This window comes from Panthera pardus, unplaced genomic scaffold, assembly GCF_024362965.1.
Source record: "Panthera pardus isolate Hobbes unplaced genomic scaffold, ASM2436296v1 HiC_scaffold_2, whole genome shotgun sequence".
In the NCBI taxonomy this organism is placed as follows: Eukaryota; Metazoa; Chordata; class Mammalia; order Carnivora; family Felidae; genus Panthera; species Panthera pardus.
Window position 1 is genome coordinate 126,931,442 of NW_026526765.1, and position 15,806 is coordinate 126,947,247.

At 53.0% G+C, this 15,806-nt stretch overlaps 1 long non-coding RNA gene across 1 annotated transcript in view; it reads right to left on the minus strand.

Annotated features, from left to right (window-relative positions):
• LOC109250837 (uncharacterized) overlaps positions 1–15,806 on the minus strand; it is a 102,842-nt gene that overhangs the window by 77,126 nt on the left and 9,910 nt on the right. The window contains exon 2 of the long non-coding RNA XR_002073213.2: positions 7,494–7,572. This is a non-coding gene — a long non-coding RNA (uncharacterized LOC109250837). The remainder of the gene's footprint in view (positions 1–7,493; positions 7,573–15,806) is intronic.

Consider the following 15,806-nt stretch of genomic DNA (forward strand, 5'->3'; position numbering starts at 1 on the left):
GTCCTTCTCCTCCAAATCCTACAAACCTAGACTGGGAGGATGATCATGAAATCATTGTAGCCCCAACAAAGGCACAGGAGCCAGGCAGCAGCCATAGCCCATGAGGCTACCTTCCTGTGGCTGGCCCAAGTGGCAAGCAGAAAGCACTCATGACATGACCATCCCCACCAACAGGCTGAGCCCAGGGCCTGAGACATTGGACATCACTAAGAGGGAGGTGACAGCACACCATTGATGGAGGCAACCTGCAAGTCACTCGGTCTCTTGGTAATGCAGGCTGAGTGGTAGTGCCGGGATTCAGATCCAGGCTGTTGTAAGTTTGTTCTCACCTATCTACACTGAGCACAGGAACTTAATGATCATTATTTCCACAAAGCCTTCAAAACAACTCATGAGGTACGAATGTCAACATCCCCATTTTACAGGTAAGCAAAATGGGGCACAGGAGAGTCATGTCCCTTAACCAAGGTCATATACTTAGTGAGTGCAAGAGCCAGGATTCAAGCTCAGGATCCCCTGGTTCTCAAGTTTCTGTTTTTCCCATGGCACCTGCCTCCCAGGATCTAAGGTGTCATTCTATGCCTTCCCACCACCTCACGTTGTGCTGTTTGATACTGTATCGGTGACTATTTTCTACCTGTCCAGCAACGGGTTGAAAAAAGGCCCCCAGAAAAGGAGGTCCAGGCCTGGCTTCTGGGAACTCACAGTTGGATTATTCCCAAGTGTGAGCCCCAAGAGGGATAGGGTGGAAGCTCTCCATGAGATGTGGGAGTGTGAGGTGATCAGGGAAACCTTTTGGATCAGGGGGTCTTTGAGTCGCCCAAGGTTTGCTGTGGCCCAGGAAGAGCAGCAGAGACCCTATTTCAAACAAACATGGTGCCTGTCTCCAACTCAGGGACTTGGGTGACCTTTGCATGGTAGGAGAGGGACCCAGCAGAGATGGCCCATTTGCAGATGGGCCAAAGGGCCCTGCCTGAATTCCGAGACAATCCTCATCTCAGGCTTAGAATGTAACACCAGGTAAAGTTCAACACCTACTGATTCTCAACCATGTCAAAGTCTTTAGCCAAAAAGAAAACAAAAATGCTGTCTCAATAGTTCATTTAAAAATAGGCAATGGCATTTGAAAACACTTTGATCTTCAAAAATAACAAAGCTATCTTGTTACCATAGAGAATCTTTACTGTGCCACTTGGCAGTCAAAATAAAACGCTGTTTACTGAAGACTCAGCTAAAAATAGCCTAACTGTTGCTCATAAGCCTTAGAAGACAAACGCTTGGCCCGACCATATCATTCTCTTATGCTCTCACACACCTCATGCGTTCATTCATCTACCTACTCATTCAGTGAGGCTCACATCTCCGATCCCAGTCAAAGACTAACAGAAAAGGTCATGGGGATTTCTGGTTCCTTCCATGTCACCTGCAGAATACAGATTAAGCCCCATGATCTCTAGAGAAACTTAAATTTAGTTAATGGACTTTTTAATAGCATGTAAACATCGCCCTCCATCAGGAAGCCTATTAGCTTCATAAATAGTACACATGCGTCCACATGGAACACGGGCTGCAGGAAGGTGACAGTGTCCAGAGTTAGCACCTGCACCCTCACTGTTTCCGGGAGTCCCACCAAGGGCATTGGTGTGTCTCTGTCAGAACCCTTCTGGCAGATAACTAATACGTCATGCTCAGGAGAGGCTGTGGCAACGTTCATCACTGGCTCTTATCCTGTTGGAAAACTCCCAAAAGCCAGGATATGTGGCCCTGACCTAGACAGGAAGCCCAGCAGGAACACACTCTGGTCATGGACCTAAGCCGCCTGGAGCTATGATGGCCGCCAAAGGAGCACAAAACTGAAGGAGTTTCTTTATCCCTATGGGCATGCCCTCCAGGAAGTGCTCAGGGTTCCCCGAGCCCTGGGGAGCTCTTTTGGAAGAATGAGGGGAGAGGTAAAAAATATTCCTGGACTCAAATCTAAGTGCTCTTCCAAGCCAGGTGCCAGCCCAGCAGAAGGAAGTGCACACACACACAACGCAGCCCCCGTGCAGTCAGCTGGCGTACCCTCTTCTGGGTGACAACCTCCCAGGAACATGCCTATGGTACCAGCAGCCGCCAGGAGAGTAACCAGGGAGGACAAAGATTCTGAGGACCACTCTGAGTTCCTCTGATGAAACAAAGCAAGGCCATTTGCTCTACATCTCCCTGGAGGAGATGCTTCTGCCAAGGTGCTGTTTCCCAGAAGATTCTATCTCAACACACAGAGACTCACTGGGCTGGGCTGGGCAGGGCCGTGACCTGCCTGCCCCACCCCTGGCCCGATGACAGCCATCTTTTGTACTGTCTGCCCCTGAGGTAACACTCCATAGTGCTACCACTGACCTATGAGTTGGGTCAATCTGATTCCTTGCCTTGGAACTCAGAAGCGAGCAAGTTCTAAGATATCTACAGGTGCAGCAGCAGAGTCTGCTGAAAAATATAAACATTTCCTAAAACTGAGAAGTTTGAAGTTGAGGAAGTTGCCCCAGGTTGAGAAGACAGAAGCTGGGGTGAGGGGGCAGACGGGAGGGTGAGAGCCCAGGTACAGAGAGGCCAACAGAGGGGAGTAGTTGAACCACAATCTCCTACCCCTGGGGCCCAGAGTCATGTGATCCAGAACTTGCCTCCAATTGCCTGAGCTGAGTTGGGAGCTTGCTTCCAGGCCACAAATGCAATGAAACTCATGGAGATTCCATCAAAGTTGTCTCCACAGATGTCCTTGAACCCCTAGTAGCCACCAGCAGGGAATGAAGTGGGTGGAGCATAGTTTAGGTCTCTGGAATGGGGCCCAGCACTGTGACCCCCCGGGGTGCTGTGGCAATGCAGATGTGTAGAGCCTCCCAAGGCTACTGACTGGGTATGTCTGGGGTGAGGCTGTATAGCAACAGTGTTACAAAGCCTTCAGGTGTCAGGATGCTGGGCCAGGTTTAGAAACCACTAGGTTGGGTCACATACCCCTTCCCTCAAGAAAACTGAAACCCCGGAATTCATATGGCAGGAGACAGGGTTTGAGGAGCAGTGTTGCTTTTTGGGAAGTTCCCCATCAGTCTAGCAAAACCTGTTCTCCTCTCTCGGGCTTACGAATGCAACCCCACCTCCTCCAAGAAGCCCATCCTTCTTGTAGGAACTCTTTCCTGAGCCCCACCTTTCCCACACCCTGACACCCAAGGTTCCCTGTGGTTTTCAACCTACACCACACAGGAAATGCTTGTCCCGGCACAGCCCACGGCCTACTGGATAGGGCTGTATCCTCCAAGATGCAGAGCCATCTCTGGACTTCCCCTGAGCTCCCACTAGAGGCTCAGGCTCAGATGTGGCTATGTGGGTGGGGCTTGTAGCAGGAAAGAAATCAACTCCTCTTGACCTTTTGGATCTGTGGTGACCCCTGGGCCGGGCATTCTGATGGAGGGAGGCAGGCCCAGCCCATCTTCACAGGCAGCAACAAGACATAGGGGAGAATGGAGCTGGGGCCCATGACTCAGCCCAGGGCCCAGGATCATTTTGGCAAAACCTTTATACCTCCTCTTAGTAATAGTACTCAGACGGGTAGGTGTGGGAGAGGCAGGAGTTTCGGGGAGAGGAGAAGAAAGGAAACCTTCTGAAACGCCTTGCAACTCAGGCGAGAGGCTGGCTCCCTCAAAGCCGGGCCCGGGTGCCAGCTACTACTCTGGTCTGCCACGGTTCTGAGCAATCGGGTGCAGCTGGAAGTGTGCAGGCGTGGAGAAGGCCCCACCACGCAAAATGTGCATTTGATCAAGGTTGAAAACATGGTGTAACATGAGTTCGCCTGATCTATTGGATTTCTGGAAAGAGCCCTGAACTCCTCACTCAAGTTCAACCTCAGGTCTCGGGAAAAACGAGTTTGTTAATTCAAGCAATTCCCCGGTGGTTAGTAGTTTATACCACATGCTTTGAAACAATGTGGCCTGAGTCAGGGGAGAAGTTGAATGGCTTCCTAGGGGAGGGCCAAAGCCTATCTGTTAACCTTGACAGGTTGGGCAGCCTCCTGCTCTGGATGGCCCAGCTTTCCGCCAGCACCCTCAAGAGGTTCGGGGGAGGGCTCCAGCTCCAGAGCTCACACATCCACATGCAGCAGCCCCCTCTCGTCAGAGAACAGCCAGCCTCCCTGATCCCCAACCTTGCAGGCCAGAGAGCTGCCATCTGCCTTCACTTGCCTCAAGAGGCCCACGCCTCCCGCGGGCACTGGGGTCCACGAGGACCATGGCCATGACCATCCCGCCAAGCCAACCAAGCCATCCTACTCGTGCTGGCCAATGTGGATGAGAGCCACGCTCAGCCCCACTTGTGGGTCGGTCTCAGGCAAGGGGAGGCTATGGGGAGGATCCTTTTAAGAGAAGGTTACTGTGAGACCTCCAAGCCACTTGATAAATTCCATTCCTTCATGCAGTGAATATTTATCAGGCATCCATTACCTGCCAATCTCAAGGTTCTAAAACCCAGGACACACCTCCCAAGTGTGGACGTATGAGAATGTGTAAAAGCAACGATCAGCATATATTAATAGCACCTGTCTATGTAGGACCCTCACAGGTATCAACAGTTTGAAATTCTTAATAACTCTTGAGGTAGGCACAGATGAGGCACAGGATCTTGCCCCCCCTCCCACCAGCCCCCACTCCCGACCAGCTGGTAGCCGGTATTATGGGCATTCAGACTCAGGCAGTCCAGCTCCAGAGCTTGGTCCTTAACCATGGCCTGGATCATCATCCTCGTCATCGTTACAAGGCAAGCATGCACACTCCCGCTGATCTGCCCCTTCCAGGCAAAACCAAGCACCCAGGAAGTGGTATCCTTAGGGCGAACCCAGGTTCTGTCCGAGTTCTGGCCCCAAGCTGCTGGCTCCCATCATCTGCCTCAGTGAATCTCGGACAAGATACGCCACCTCTCAGCCTCTTTTTCCCCCACTTTGACATGGAAATAATAATCACCCACAGGGTTCTTGAGATTATTACGTGAGATAATAAAGTGCTTAGCACTTTGCGGCATCTGTAAATACAGGTCTGATAAAAAAAATGAGCTACTCTTTAAGAATTATGATTATTTTTTTAACATTTATTTATTTATTTTGGGGGGAGGGAGGGGCAGAGAGAGGCAGACAGAGGATCCAAAGCAGGCTCCGTGCTGTCAGCACAGAGCCCAATGTAGGCTCAAACTCATGAAACTGTGAGATCATGACCTGAGCCAGTCAGACGCTTAACCAACTGAGCCACTCAGGCACCCCAAGAATTATTATTAACAACATTATGATATTAATATTTTATATCTATGAAATGCCAGGGCATATAAGCCCTGAGCAGGTCCAAGTTGGGGAAAAATACTGATATCTATCACAGTGTCATATGACATTATTATTATTTCTATCTGGGTTCCCATTTCACTTTTTTTTTTTTAATTTTTTAGTGTTTATTTATTTTTGAGAGAGAGAAAGACTATGAGTGGGGGAGGGGCAGACAGGGAGGGAGACATAGAATCCAAAGCAGGCTCCAGGCTCTGAGCTGTCAGCACAGAGCCCAACATGGGGCTCGAACCCACAAACCACGAGATCATTACCTGAACCGAACTCGGACATTTAACCGACTGAGCCACCCAGGTGCCCCTCCCATTTCACTTTCCACCTAAAGGAAATATCTTTACTTTCCACCTTGATCAACTGTCCAGTGCTCCCCTTTCCTTCCCTCCTCCTCCCGCTCATAACCCCACCGCAACGCCAAGCTCACACACCAGGGCCATGAGGTGTAGGTAACTGATGCTGCCACTACAAACAAGGAACAAAAAATACCGAAATACTTGCCACTTTTCAGGGGTTTGAGCATCACCACTCCCTGAGGAACTTGATATTTTTTGGCAGTGTGTTCACTTATAGCTCCTTCCAATGAGTCCAGAAAGATGGAAACGTGCAAGAGATATAAGGCACCGCTGCTCAGGGGGAAAGGCACTGATAGGCCACGCCACTGAAGACCACCAGGAAAGATGGTCCGTTTCCAGATTCCTAACCTGACCAACGGCAACTGAAGACCTCAACAGAGGCCTGGACTCCTGCTGTATCTGATTTCCCACCTCCACGTGCAGACAAAGGGTGGGCACCTTTTTTTTTTTTAAGTTTATTTATTTTTAAGGGAGAGAGAGACAGAGCATGAGCAGGGAAGGGGCAGAGAGAGAGGGAGGGAGTCACAGAATCAGAAGCAGGCTCCAGACTCTGAGCTGTCAGCACAGAGCCTGAGGTGGGGCTTGAACTCAGAAGCTGTGAGATCATGACCTTAGCTGACATTGGATGCTCAATTGACTGAGCCACCCAGGCGCCCCTAGGGTGAGCACTTTAGATCCAGTCCCATCTCAGTGGATATTCTCACCACCCCAGCAAGGAATGGGTTATTCCCTCCTGATAGCCAAGGAGCAGGCTGGGGGCCAGAGACAGTCAGGGATGTGTCCAGGGTGTCTCAGGGCTTGGGGTAGAGTTGGGGCAGAGCCAAGTCCTCTGTCCCCTGGACTCTTGGCCGGGGGAGGGACGTTGTAGCCCACACCACACATCTCAGGAAGGCTAAGCCATTCCTTGTGCTGGCTGCTGGGCCAAGAGGTCATAGCTATGCCTCACAACACCCTAGCCAAGTTTTCCATAAAATCATCCAAAGCCAACAGGAGCTCCGGGAACCATCAGTCTGTAGCTGCGGCTCCCTCCCTGGCTGTGGGAACCTCCAGCTCCCTTGGGCCTGGGCTAAGTGCATGCTCCACACATGAAGGGAAAATGTACCAAAAGCTAATCCTTCTCCCCAGACAAGGCCTGTCCCTGGGGCAGCCCACGTGGCGCTCATGGCCAATTGAGATCTTAGCAGCCAACGGCAGTGCTCAGCGAGGGACTAAACAGACACAGACAGGCTGAGCTCCCCAAGGCATCCACCCGCCACTGCCCCACAGTGCCCCAGACACCAAAGACCCACAGCTGCACCCGTGTACAAATGCCTTAATCCCAGCTCAGCTGCATGAACACACGCACCTTTCACGTCCATGGTAGCAGGCGCAAGAGGCAAGCCACAGGCGAGAAGCAGCTGGGTGTGAGGGCAAGCTGAGGGAGACGGGCCCTCCACCCCTCCCCATTTGCACAGGGCAGTGGGAGGTACATGACAGGAGCTGGGGACCGGCCCAGGCCTCTCTGCCTCTAACAGAAGCCCGTTCAGCACCTGACCCGACAGTACAGAGCACAGGGATGAGAAATGGGCCCAGTTTCCGCCCCACCAAATCCTTCAGGATGACCACTGAAGCTGCGAAAAATCAATTTTCTGCAGCTTCTTCGGAAGCCAGGATTTATTTTCTGAGTGCACGGAGCCATTGGCTCAGATGTTTTCCATCAACTCCCTCCAGGCCTCCAGGCCACCAAGCATAGCCGGCTGCCTCCCTTCTTCTTTCTCCCTTGACACTCCAACCCACAACCAGAGCTATACCTGTGACAACAGAAGGCCTCACTCAGGAAAACCAAGCCGGGTGCCAGGGGTCCATCCTCAACAACACAAGTTCACCTTTCTGGAAAAACAAACCAAAGCAGAAAGCCCTTACACATACCCATGTGGGGAGGGGTGGAGAGGGCCGCAGAGCGCTGGACCTGAGGTTCGCAGGGCAGGAATGAGAACCACTAAGTGAGGATGACAGTGCTTCTGCTTCTCAGTGTCAGCTCCCTCCTATTTCCTGAGGGCCTTCTGCTCAGGGCCTTGGGCCAGAGGTGTGTCCCCCCTCACCCATCTGAGCTGTAGGCTCTAACCCAAGAAGCTTCCAACTATGGCGACCACAGCAACCAGCATGGATTCACAGAGGCACGAGCCATGTCTGTCACACACACACACCCACATTCACCAAGGGACAGTGCCAACCTGGACAGGGTCCTGGGGGCACCAGGATCATGGATGATATTCTCCAGGAGACCCAGTGGGCCAGACAACCATCCTGAGGGACCGGGACCAGTTCTTTTCTTGAGGCTTCAAGCCTTATTCTCTTTCTACAGTCACTCTGGATAGATGCCAGCAGGAAAGGTTCTCAAGGTGTGGTCCCTGGACCAGCCACAATGTCAGCACCTGGGAAATAGGATGAAAGGTATTGGCAGGTCCCACCCCAGACTTCTTCAATCAGAAATCTGGCATGGAGCCAGGCAGCCTCTGTCTTAACAAGCCCTCTAGGTTATTCTGGTGCAGCTAAGCCTAGAGAACAACTCCTCTGGATGGCCATGCTGTCAGGGGCTGGATTTGGAGACAGGGTGCCATCAGCTACTCTGCTTTCCTTTGGCCCAATGTGCTGTGCCACCTCTCAGCTAGCAAGCCTCAGGGAACCTTGTGACCCCACCAACTACTCCCCTGCCTGGTTCTGGAGTCCTCCTGGGCTCCCATACTCTCAGAAGGCTGAGAAGCTACCCCATTGCTTGCCGCCATGCCCCAAACCCCAAGTACCCATTCTCACTGTTGATCAGTATCACATTTTTTATTCATATCCTAATTAAAATAATATTATACAACATCCAGTGACCACATCCCCATCTCAGGGGTCTTTGTACTTACTGCCCCCGAACCTAGAACTCTCTTCTCCCAATCAGCAGGCTTCACTCAGGTCTCTGAGCAATGTCACCTCTCCAGAGAGATCTGTCCTCCTCATCCTATCTAAGAGCCCCTCCTCATTGACTCTACCTCCCTCCCCAGCTAACTTTTTCCTCATCCTCACCTAATGTTAAACCATAAATTTATTCACTGTTTGTGGATGGTTTTGCCTTTTGGTTTTGTGGAGTTTTTATTGTTTTGGGTTTTTTTGAGGGGCGGGGGGGAGGGGTCTATTACCATCTCTAGATTATAAACTCCAGGAGGACAGCAATTTTACCGTTATGTTGACTTCTGTGCCATAGTGCCTAGAATGTGCTGGGAACACAGTCACACAGCAGAACCTCTAAGATAGACTGGTCACTGAAGGCATACATGTATAGAAACAAACATTAGAGCCCTCCACGCCTATTTATCACTCCTGAATACCTAAAAAGCCCAAGAAAATTTGGAAATTAAATACAAACAAAACTACCAACAAAATTGGATGACGTGCTGTGCCAAAGTCAAATTGCCCAGAATGGATTTAATAGGAGAAAGATGTAACCTCAGGCCAGCTCTTTTTCTGACTTTTGATGTAATTAATACCAACACAGAGACTGAATGTCTGCAGACAGATGGAGGCAAACCAAGTGGCACTGATAACTTCAAGGCCTTGTTTGCAAGGACAACCAGCTGCATACAAAACTACAACTCTGCCATAAGCCTACAGCACCAATATCAATGAGGAATCACGTGATAATTCTGCAGAGCTGGCCCATTCCCTTAAAGCCATGTGAGCCTTATGGCAATACTAATACCTGCCCTAAATAAACTCTTAACCCCCTCATCTTCATTCTTTTTTTTTAATATTTATTTTTGAGAGAGAGCGCATGCGTGCGCGCGCGCGCACACACACACACACACACACACACACACACACACGAGTGGAGGAGGGGCAGAGAAAGAGAGAAACACACAGGATCTGAAGCAGGCTCCAGGCTCTGCACTGACAGCAGAGAGCCTGACGCAGGGCTTGAACTCACAAACCCTGAGATCATGGAGCCAAAGTCGGACGCTTAACTGACTCAGCCACCCAGGCACCCCTGAACTATTAAAGTTCTAATCTCAGCAGTGTTCATGTGGAACTTCAAATCAGTTCAGTGGATTCACACGTTTTGAAACAGTTCCGTAATTTTGGCATCAGCAAGGGCTTTCCCGGGATGAAGACATAACGGGTGCCAAAGGTTTATTTAAAAATTTACAAGAGAACAACTTACACTTGAGAACATTATACCCACTCTCTCCAGTTTGGGTTCCGTCTCCCCTGCCAATATGGACAAGAGCACCGTGACTCTGTTTTATGGGGGAACTCTAAGTCCCAGGCTGCCCAGCTGGGTGGTTGCCTGCAGGGGGAGGCTTTCTGCAATGGGGCCAGACCCTGGCACCCTGCCCCAATACCCCTCCTGAACTGACACCCATCAGTGGAGGGAGTGCCAAGACTAGCCACTGCTGAGGTCACACACCAGGGTCATCTGGCCAGTGGGTCAGCCTGTCCAATCTGCCTGCACACAGGCCCCCAGCGTAACCATGGGACTCAGTGGTTTCTCCTAAGGCTGAGCCTCCCTGGGGCATCAGAATGAAGCCAAAACAAGCCTCCTTTTTCATTCAGGCCTTCCATCACCCTCAGTCTCTCCAGATGCTCAAGACAGTCTTTAGTACAGATGCTGTGCAGGGAGGAAAATCTCTCCTCAGCCTGTCCCTCATGCTGAAGGAGGCAATTCTCACAGAATCTCTCCAAGATTCCAGCTTACAAGACTACATCTCAGGCTGCTGTGTGACCCAAGGGCCAGCCCCTTACCCTCCTAAAGGTCTCTCTCTCTCTCTCTCTCTCTCTCTCTCTCTCACACACACACACACACACACACACACACACACACACACACACACATGGCCTCCACTCTGGCAAACATAGCCTCCTGCCCTGAAGGTCCCCAAGAGAAGGAGGGAGTGCCCTGTTTGCCGAGAAAGCATTGCTCTGTGTCAGTCACCTCTGCTCACGGCTCAGGTGCGAGGATAGAGCCAGGGACTGACGGAGACAAAGGCCTGGCAGTCCCACCAGGCTGGATGCAGCACTCAGGGCAACCCAGGGCGTGGTGTCCGTGGGTAAGGGAACCATTCATCAACCTGAGGCAGCACCGCTTCCCTCCAGGGAGACACCACCTCTTCCAGGGGCCCCCAAGATGTAGCTGCATAGCTACCTCCCCCTCGTCTGACTTCAGGGAGCCTCTGTCCTCTTCCATGCTGCCAGAACCCCCAGTATGCCCACAAGAAGGCCCTGATCTTCAGCTCCAATAGCTCCAGAAAGGAAGTTGGGGTCCCTGGAGGAAGAGGGGCTTGTCCACGTCCCCTACCAACCTAGCCCCATTATTGATGAGAGAGAACTCAGGGCCTTCCCAGAAACACATTCCAGTTAATAGCTACATTCTTTTCGCATATCTTTACTAAAAAGTCTCTGAGGAAACTGCTTGACAATTACAGCCATTACAAGAAGGGGGATTCAGAAGTGACAAGCGTAAGCAACCTGGTCAGGCCACCCACCCCGTGGGGCATCTTCCCCACCAGCTGAACGCTGGTGAGGGAGCCTACTCAGGGCCCAGCCCCATGGGTGAGGACAGAGGATCGTCAGCTGTGACCCTCCAGTGACCTCAGTAGGTTCGAGGGCAGGCTGGTTCCTGCCTCATCCTACCCAAAGCCACAGTGAGAGGCGAAGGCGCAGTGAGGGAGGGGTAGGGCTTTGACATCATCCACCTTGACCCACAGGCACCTCAAAGAGGTTGTGAAGGAAGGGGCCTTGGAAAGGAGCACGTGGGCCAAGAGAACATTTGAGAGGCAGGATGTTGAACTGGACCTTTGGGGGGGATCGTCAACCAGCACATGGATTGGCCACCCCTCTCTGTTAGCAGCTTCCCCCAGGCACCCTGCTGGGCTACTACCTACCATCAGTGCTCACAACAATGTTAGAAAGCATGGATCACTCCCAATTAGCAGATGTGCTGAGGCTCAGAGGTGGGTCTCAATTTGCTTAATAATTCAATGGCTTGTAAGTCGCTTGCCCAAGGTGCCAGTCAGCAGGTGGCAGCGAGCTCTCAAGTCATTCCGTCTACCTGAGCCCAGCCCCCCTCACACAGTGGCCAAAGAAGCTCCTCCTCAGACCTCGACCAGCTGAGCGAGAAGAACTGAGCTGGCTCCAGCGCCGTGGCCGCTGCCTGAAGCAGCCCTCTCCCATGCCTGGGTCAGACACAGTGTGGCCTCACCCTCGCCTGGCCTGCCCCACCCTAGCAGAGGTTCATACATGCTTTGCATCTGTTCCCTCCCCACCTCCCTGAAGCACATATCTGGCATTATCACCTACCTGCTCAGAAACCTTCCATGGCTCCCTATTTTCAGAGACTAGACCCCGGGCAGGCCAGTCATTAAAGGCCTTCTGTGATTAGAGAGCAGCCTCCCTGGACATCTTTTGGGGACCCTCTCCTACACAGACACTACCTCCCACTCAGATGAGACTAGCCACTGAACTCCTTGCATGGTCTGTCTCTAGGTCCCCACAACTTCAAGTGTGTGCAAACCCAGGTCTGCTGCCCAGAGCAGCCGAGTATGCCAAAGTTTTGGGGGAGCTCTTCAGCCTGGGGAGGGCTGTGCGTGGTCAAGCAGCCTCAGAGCTGAGAGCGGGCATGGGAGGGGACTCAGTATGTGCATGGCAGGTCACCGACCTAGGCCAAGGGCACTCCCCAAAGGACTCCAGAGACTGCCTGCGCCCTGGCGGGGTGTCCCCACCAGGTTGGCCTCCTTTGGCAGCTGCCCCAGAGGCCCAGCACTGCTGAGTCATCCCTCTCCCAGGACCATGATGCCCTCTCGGTCGTGCGCAAAGCACCACGGCTGCCACAGCTCTTGCGCAACTTGGCACCAGCCCGCTGTGTACCTGGGGATTTCTCCAGGGCCACACCCGGGGCAGGCAGCCACACATGCGTACCCCGTACTTGGAAAATAGTGGCCTGGTGCCCCAGGCTCTGAAGAGACCTCTGCTGACCTCCAAGCGTTCTGGGGAATAAGCACCCTGCCCCAGCAGAGGCCTCTTCTGGCAGCAGGCAGCAGACTAGCCTCCCAGCACGCTCACATCTGGCCCATCCCATGGTACTTCCTGAAGCCGCTGAGGACGCAGAAGCATGCCCGCCAGGCGCCAGGCGGACATACCATAGCCTGAGCTCTCGCTCTACCACTGGCTCAGAGTGACTCTGGCAAAGTTCTTGCTCCTCTCAGACCCCCGTATCTTCACATGAAATGCAAGCAGGGACTAGACTGCGATTTCCCAGCTTTGTTCCCTGGAAGCCCCGGGGGACACGCTGTGGCCTGAAAGTCTACCACGGCTGAGCCTCCTGTCCCTGCTGCGTAACCCTGGGCAGGTGTTTCCCCTTCACAAGACAGAATTCCAGCCTCACCCTTTCTTCCCCCTGAGATATGGGCTCCTGAGGAGCTACAGAATGGGAGACCTGGGCCAGAGGTCCGAGGTCCCTCCGACCTGAGCAGGTCAGGGCAGGGTCAGCAAGGGGGGTCGGGCAAGAATGAAAGCCAGCCAGTCAGTATGTAGCTCTGACTCCATGAATGAGGGAACCACATGGTAACAGGCCTCTGGAGCCAGGCACCAGGCCTCCAGCAGACAGTGGCCTTGGAATCAGGTTTGGAAGTCCCTGAAAGCTCAGGGGTCGGGGGCCCAGACAGGCAGAGGCTGAGTTGGAAGGTTGCTGGGCATCAGATTTGGCCGTCTGACCCAAGAGCAAGATGAGGGGAAGATACACACCCCACCCACCGGGAGGCTGCTCCTGCCCCCTTGTCCCTTCCCAGAGATCAGTCAGGAGCCAGTCAAGGCAGCAAAGCCCACAGCCAAGGCCCAGTAAGCCATCACAGTGACCTGGTTACAGAGCTGCAAGACGAGCAGGGGACAGTGAGGTGATGCAAAGACCAGCAGTAGCAAGAGAAAGCCAGCACCAACCCCAGGGCTGGAGGAAAACTAGGAGGAAGCGCTTCCAGAGCCCAGAAGCCAGGGCTGTTGGGGAGGAGGCCTCGTCAGGCTGAGGAAGCCAGACTGTGAGGAGACGTGAGACAGTGACATCAGAGCCACAGAGGAGACACTGCTGCTGGATTCCCAAGCCAGAGAGGGGCGGGGGGGAAGAAGTGCCCCTTCCTCTCCCCTCCTCCTGCCCCTCCATTCTCCTGTCGGTGCATCCAATGGGCCAGACCTAACCAGAACCCATTGCCAAGGAGACCTGGGAATTGTAGTTTGCGGGGCCAGCCCCTGTGTACAGAGCCAGGCAGGGAACAGATCTGACAAGTAAGGCGCGGATGATTGCCACAAACACACCCTCAGACACTGCCCGAAGGGCCCCTTCACTTCCAGATGCTGCCCACACTTCAAAGTTCAGCTAGAACCACTTTCCCTCAGGAAGCCTTGACTGCTGGTTCTGGGCCAGCGCTGCTCTGCCTGTCTGGCCACACTCCCCTGGCCTCGGTCTCCTTGACCACACGGGTCAGGGCAGAAGGCCTTTGTGGATCCCTCCCCAGGCCCAACGAGGTCCCAGCAGCTCAGCGGGCCTCTGTCACAGCTGAGCACAAACTCTGATGTGCCCTTCGGCCCTGAACTCCCCAACTGGGTTTAGTTCCAAGACCATATTTTTTTCCCAAATGAAAATTCCCAGGTCATGTCTTGGGGGAATGTTGTTGCTGCTGCTGTTAAATCACTGGACTGGACCGTGTAGAAGAAGGCCCAGCACTCCCGTGTGAAACTGCTCACAGCCCAGCCTGACCTCAGAGGGGAAAAGGGAGATGGGGCGCTGAGGTCTCACTGCCTCCAAAAGCCTCCCACGGAGACACACATGTTTGGAGCGAGAGACCCACGAGGTTTCCGACAGAAGCAAAGACATCAGCTACACCAAATGGATCTGGCCCTTCCTTTCCAGGGACCCCACCCGCTGCCTGCCCTAGGTCCCGGCCCCTCCAGCTCCAGGGGTCAGCACTGGCCTCCCCCAGGTGGCCATCTTCTCCAGCCTCTTTTCCCACCACTAGACAACCCTCAGAGTTGCATTTTGATAAAAAGCTCTGACAGAGTCATCTCCTCTCTTACTGTCTCCCAGATAAACCCCAAACACCAGCACCACGGACATGCGGCCACTGCAAGTGCTGAGGGCAGCTCCTGATGGCTGAGGAGAACTCAGTGCTCACTGCCATCACACTGGTAACTCGAAGCTGGCCAAGGTGGAAACATTCATACCATGGGCATCAGCAAACACCTCACATCAGGGCCTTCTGCTTGCTCCTTGTCTTTCCTTTCCCCCCACCCCTCCAGAGACCTGGTTGGTAAACAGTCCCAGCATACCACTGAGGACTTTGACATTCTGGACATACATAGCCACCACCACCAGCAGCACCAGCCTCACACTGTGCCACCTCCGCCCTCCCACCCTTCCCCTCCGGCTGGTTGCCCAGGTGGAGGACCTCCACAGGTCCTCCCAGGCCTTCTTGCCATAGCTCACGCTTTCCCCCAGCTGCTAGGGGAGTGAGCAGGGGCATGCTTTTATCCTGAGTTCCGATCCAGTTGTAGGACCTGGCCAAGTCATCTCCCCTTTCTGTTCCATCACCAATAAAAGGCAGAACGTAGCACTGGGCCATCATGAGCATGAAATAACAGCATGGATGTTGAAAGCTTAGCATGGCGCATGCTCTATGGATGTGCTCAGAAACAACAGTGTCCCATTCCCTGCTGCCAGAAATTCACCAGTGCCTTAAGGTTCAATCTAAATCCTACCTCCTTGGTGAAGCCAGACCTGTGAACCCAGCAGAAATCTCCTGTTGACTTTTAGCCGCCCGCTCCTGGTGACCATAGCTCTCTGACACAAGACAAGAGACCAGAGACCCCTGTGAGGGCAGAGCAGGCAGCCGGGGTGGCCAGGGGTGGGCACAGAGGGTGGATGATGATTTACACACAGTTCCAAGGGAAGCAGGATTACATGAGCACTCCAGCCAAGTCCTCTCCGTGTCCACACCTCCAGATCAGGGAAATATATGCTCCCTACCTTTCTTTATGTGTGTATGTATATACATCTATATATACATATACATATATATATATGGTTTATTTATGTGTTT